The sequence below is a fragment of the Eptatretus burgeri genome, chromosome 17 (genome assembly GCF_056783735.1).
Source record: "Eptatretus burgeri isolate ZD-2024b chromosome 17, Ebu_testis_v1, whole genome shotgun sequence".
In the NCBI taxonomy this organism is placed as follows: Eukaryota; Metazoa; Chordata; class Myxini; order Myxiniformes; family Myxinidae; genus Eptatretus; species Eptatretus burgeri.
This window is the reverse complement of record NC_140977.1, coordinates 16,902,479-16,908,977: the sequence shown is the minus strand read 5'-3', so window position 1 is coordinate 16,908,977 and position 6,499 is coordinate 16,902,479.

Genomic DNA, 6,499 nt, shown 5'->3' with positions numbered 1-6,499 from the left:
TTAACATTGGGTTGAGATTCAGACAAGGCCCAGCCATACAAGTTGTTAGCATCAAAGTACATTAGTTAAGATGTGGGCTTATCAGGTGAAAAGTCTGGAAGATATTTATTATTTTCCTCAGCATATCTCTTAGAACACACGTGAAATTCCTCCTCTTTTAGCCTTCTCAATCATAAAGAGCATATCAACATCACATAGAATATAAAGGGGTTGTTTAGTCATTTTTAACATAGCGCTCCAGGCTAGTCCAGCAGATGTATAATAATGGACAGGATCAAGTCCATCAGAATCTTTATTATTAGAACAAATTTCTCTAAATTTCTCAAACACATCAGCGAGTAATAAAACATCAGTTATTAAATTTAGGTCATGATATTGACCCATATTCTTGATCTCAAACTCTCTCCAAACTTGTTTTGCTCTTTCATATTCTCCACCCGTAATATGACATCTTCCAAACTTGTTATAAAAACGCTTTTGAGGAGGAAGTCTTGTTTCTTTAAATATTTCAAAGGAATCCATATAATCATGTGGGTAAATGTCCTTTTTAGTCAGAAGAGAAATGTACTTACCCAAGTCGGTTTCAGTCCGAAATTGACGAGAAACTATTGGAAAAGAGGAGATGCTTGAAATCAAAGAACTTTGAGGGCTTGTCATAAATTTGTGTCAAGAAATCTAATATTTGTATTTAAACCCATTTCATGAATATAAATCTGTTTTGTGAATGAGATGTAATTTTGATCTGGATTAGGAATTGTTGTTATCTTTGCAGGAGTCTTACTTCGTTCTTTTATAAAGAGATGCGTATCATAATGACAATTGTTATGAAGAAATACAGGAAAGAATGTCAGGATTCTAAAATGAAGATTACGATTATTGTGAGCTGCTCTTCTATATTTCCCCGTGATATGGCAATGATCTCTAACTCTTTTATCAGTTTTTACCAAAGTCTCTGAGCACATATTACAAATCCTTGCTTCTTCAAATTATTTCTCTTCATTTGGAAATCAGTCAAGGGGTTTATTTGTTCTTGACATAATTTCAGTTAGCTGAATGCAATCATCCTCAATGCTTTTAACAAATTCATCAGCAGCATCAGGTCCTCCATACAACTCCAACTTATCATATTTACTTCCTACAGATGAGTTAATGTAATAACAAAACCCGCAAAAGATATGCTTTTGATAATTGTTTATATTGTTGTGGGCTGGGGACCGGTGGCGAGAACAACCACTAGGTGGGGGAAGTTACATCGTCTCCCACCAGACTCCCAGAATTGTAGGCCATCGCTCACGGGTAATTCTGTGATGCGTTGGGTTGCTTAACCGACCGTGGACGCCAATAGCACAACCACATAGCGTAGGATCTTTTTGCCTGGAATCAATTTACCTAATTAACTAAGCGATTTCGACAACCGGAGAACCACGCCCTCAGTATGCCTTTCCCGAACCGGATCACTCTCCCGACTACGGTAGAGTACCAACTACCAACTAGCAACTCCGGATCGGGTGCAGCTGAGCGGAACTACCAAGGACGTACCGGCTCGAATGAACAGATTAATCAGTGATAAAGATCCGGCTGACTTTAGACCCGAACCATGCTGGACCAATGGAGGGAAAGACAAAAACGAACTGGGAACATTTCTACAATAATTTATTTACAATAAAGCGAATAAATGTATGTGGCACAGAAACAGGTTTATTGGATGTTATGCAGGGGAAAGAAAGAAGCGTAGTGCGACAACTTTACAGCAACTTACAAAAGAGGACACAGAGCAGACTTGTCACGAGAATAAAGGCAAGATTTACAATGATCAAATAAAAACACTTCTGCAATTCTACTTAATGGAATGGAGCCACACACTCAGACACACACTCGGACAAAATAAACCCAGATGAATGGCAAAGGACTTTTGCAGGCAGGGAGGGAGGTGAGGTCGCAGTTCTCGGTTCCTGAGTTTCGGGGAAAGGAATGCTCCGTGGTGCGGCACCTGTCAATGGTCGTGTGGCTCGGTCCACGGCCGCATGCGTGGAAACCGTGTCGGCGAAGGAGCCCGAGTCGAGTAGAGCGGAGTCAGAGGCGGGGATCAAGGCTGCAGACAGGACCCAACGAGAGACCTGGTCAAGGTCGGGTCGAGGTCTTCCCAGCCCTCTCACACTGAAAAACGAACGAGCCCCAAAGAACTCAAACCACTTTGCGACCTTCCTCCTTTCTTTCACTACCAGCCGATGAACTGTCTACTCCAACACTCCTCACTCCAACGATCTTTACTCCAACGCTCCCTCAACGAACTCTCTCAGCCCCCTCCTCTGAGGATGGTGTCGTAATTTATGGATTTCCCTCAGTGGGGAGGGGGCTTGGTGAAGTTGACGTCACTGTCCGCCTCGATTGGACGGGGCTTCCATGGATCCGCCCTTTCTGGGCAGGAATTCGGCCTTGCCGGGAAGCCCGCCCACTCCACGCGTGTGGACTCGGCAAAAAGGAACTACTGCAAGAAGATTTTGCCTCGGCAAGCGAGTCGCCGGTGAGGCGAGTAGGCGAACAATCGTTTGTTCAGCCCATGCGAGAGTAGCAAGTGAGAGGAGGGTACTGTAGTTCAAAATGAAAGGGGAGAAATGATTTATAAACATAACTAGAAGCCATTGCAATGCACCCCTTTTGCTTTCCCACCACACACGAGGAGGGGTTCTATCTGCACATATACTTAATGGAATAACTGACTTGGGAAACCTGTATGTTGTATGCATATGGTTCCGAGAACCATAACACTATTATCAGTCTTTTCCAAGATGCTCTCAAAATCAGCACATATTACAAATGGGTGTTTATACATTTATTTGTTTCATTAAATACAACTTTTTCTCCTAGTCCTGGCATCTCAAAACTGCTACTTTATGATTCTAACAATACTCTAAATGTTTATCAAGTCTTTGTTGAGATCGAAAGATATTTAGACATCTCTTACAAGGATATGATTTTTGCATTGATTTATAAACCTGAATACTCACCATTCGACAAAAGTTTTTTTATACAAGCATAAAGAGCGGTTTCTTTATTCGTGAAATATAGAAGATCTAGATGCTGGTCATTTGACCAATTATCATTGGATATAGTACAACTAACTCTTAGAATTTGGACTTGTTTTTATCAGTTAAACCAAAAACATTTATTGAAAGGTTATTCACATTCTCAAACTTTGTTTTATATTTTAAGCTCATGGGTTCTCCTCTGGAGATGCTGAGATCCCCAGCTTCTAATTTATTCTCATATTTAAAACACTTTGAAACTCTTTCACAGTCCCTTTCCTGTGGAAAAAGATGTGTGAAGGTACTCCAGAGAAAGCATTTATTGTCAGTATTTTTCATATTAATTATTGCCTTTTTATTCCACACATACTTCGGTAAATCAATATGAGAAGAAGCCTTCAGTGGAGTGGATTGAGGAATATTAAGATTGATGTATGAAACATTCCCAATGTTGAACCCACGACCTTGTTGTTGTTCTTCTCATTCAAATCTAATAAGCTCTTCAAAGAAAAGAGATTTAAGGAAGCTATCAATTGATGTAACAAGGTGTGGTGGTGTCATCTTTGATGCAGTCGTTCTCATGACAATTACATTTGATGTCGTCATTCTCATATATTTTTTTCAATAACATTATCTTCTCTTGAGAAGGTAAAGGAGGCTCCAAGATATATTTTGAATGATTTATGCTTTTTCAACATTCTACGAACAACCTTGACAATTGAATCCTTTGAGAAATGAATCGCTTCCAAAATGGATCTTGCACTAATATTAAATCTTCTAAGTTTTACCTCCATTCGATCTTTAAAACATCTTTGAAGAGTTGTTATTTTAAATGGTTTTGTCTCAATGACATCTCCCTCGAATCCAATTTTCTTCTTATTTCTCTTCAAGCTTCTCTCAATGTAGTTAATGTGTTTTTGTGATTGAAGGTGTTTTTTTATAACTCTTTTAAGACATCCTTAGAACAGACATTTCAGTGTTTTGTTTCTCGTTCAAATGGAGATATTTGTCCGAAAAGATTGAATGTGTGTTTGTTGGTTTTAAGGTGTTTTTTATAACATTTATATTCATGATGACAAATGTCGCAGAACAAAATGTCAAATATTCACCATATTTATATGGAAAAACTTTGCTCAAAATCAAATTTTCTTGATGAAAATCTCATGCTAATTGAAAATTATTTTCGTTTAAACTAAACAATTTAAAACTAAAACTAAAGATCTAAAACCAAAGATAAAAATAATTATGGACAATAATATGAGTTCTTCAATTTCCTTCAGTGGAAGAGATTTTAGTATATCTGGAAGAACATCAATTAAAGTCACTCAATTAAAAGTTTCTCCTCTCCTTATAGCAACATATTCAAAACTATAAAATGCAATGAAACAAGAAAAAGTATCAAAAAAGAAAAACCTTATGGATGAAGCTTCAGAAAGAAAATATAAGACCGTCAGCAATATGCAAGAAGAAATTTGTATGTTTTTCAACAACCCTAAAGATGTAAATCTTGATGAAATAAAGGATGTTAATATATCAGGTGAAATGACATTTCGTTCAGTAGTAGTTAAGGACCATTTTAAAATTACCTTTAAGGAAAAAAACTGTAGTTGTTAAATCTGTTAACGAAAAAAAGTATATGGATATAGATGGTAATATTTTTAGTACTAATTAAATACGAGTCATTATTCAAGTGAAGATTTTGAAAATTATGAGTGATGAGAGTATCTCTTTTGGAAAAGAAGACAGCTATGATATTGAGAGTTTGTTTTCAAACAATAGTTGTGAAAGTAGTTTTATAGATGAATGTGAAAGCACCAATGAAAGTACCAAAGATGATACAGAAGACGAATTTAATATGAAGTGAAGTTTTACTTTATATATATGAATGATACACTTGATTTTGGACCTCTTGAATTCCCTGATTCTCCATTTGACAAATTTGAGAATTGGCCTGCACGTGATAGAGTGGGATTAAACACAGAGTCAGAAGCCCATAAACAATGTATATTCTGTGATTGTCTTCTAATTAATGAAAATGAAAAATATAAAAAGGAACATAACTTTCAAAATTACACCAAAAATTAATTACTTTACAAGATTAATAAGAGAAAATATTGTTAAGTACGAGGGTGAAAATACACCTTTTCTTGCAAGAGAAGAGACTGAACAAATGAAGGTAATGTTTCATGGATTGATGATGTATATTATTAACAATGGTCATTTTCAGGTAAATATCAACACAAGATATTGTATCAATAAAATAATGGATTATATTCAAATTAAACCTGAAATCAGGATAAAACATAGTTTCAAAAAAAGGCAATAAAAATTTATATAATTTATTTTTTAAATATATAAATGAATGATTTTTTACCCATTTGGTACAATAAGGTAAAATTTAACAACCATAAAAATCTTCCACATTGATTAAGATGCCTCATAGTTGGTTTAAGCAGATGTGAAAAAAACATGTCTGCTTTTGAAGATGCTCCTTACTCCCAACTTTTTAGATTTTGATAATATAATAATTTTTCCAAAGTGAAGTTTTCAACCTGAATATCAACTACTCTCACAAGGTTTTAATGCCAGTCTTCCGAAAGAAGACATAATTGGTTTTTTAAACTTCAACACAAACAACACGATTATAACATTGAAGATATAATTCAACTATTTTTGTGATACACAGATGCGTAAAAATAAATCAAAACCTAAAACTTGTATTCTTCGTGATAAGATGGATGATTTTCCTTCACCCCAAGATTTGGATTAATAAAAAAATAATCTCATTATTTTTGATAATTGTGTTAATGAGAGAAACCAAACAGTTGTGGATAGTTATTACACAAGAGAGAGGCATTCTTCTTGTAATTGTATTTATCTTAATCAATCATACTTTCAACTCCCTCATCGCTCAATAAGGAACAATGCAAATACTTATATTTTATTCAAGTTAAATTCAACAGATTAAAAAAAAAAATTGGAGAGACAATTGTTCTACGTTGTGTCGTAAAAAATAATTTGAGGAGAATACGAAATACACAGCTGGAAAATATGAATACATTGTTGTGAAATAAGATGAGAAACTGAGGGATATATTTTTTATGTTATAAACAATCACAAACATAAATAATAGTTGTTATTATCAATCTTGTGGGTAAATCTGTATCTGGAAAAAACTTTCAGAAATCCAAGTTCCTGAAAATGAAAAGATTACATATATATCAATAAAAATATCACTCTGTGATACATATTGTCTCGACAACCAGAGTAATGCGACCAGAAGTAGAAGGTAAAGATTATTCCTACATTTCAATCGAGGAACATATGCGAATGAGGAACGAAGGTCAAATATTTGAGGACGTCTCTCTTGGTACAACAAAATATTCACATTGTAAGCGTGAGTTAAATAAACTAAAATGTGGTGGTCTTGGGTTATCAGAAACTTATCCAGAAGGAATGAGACAAATTATTAA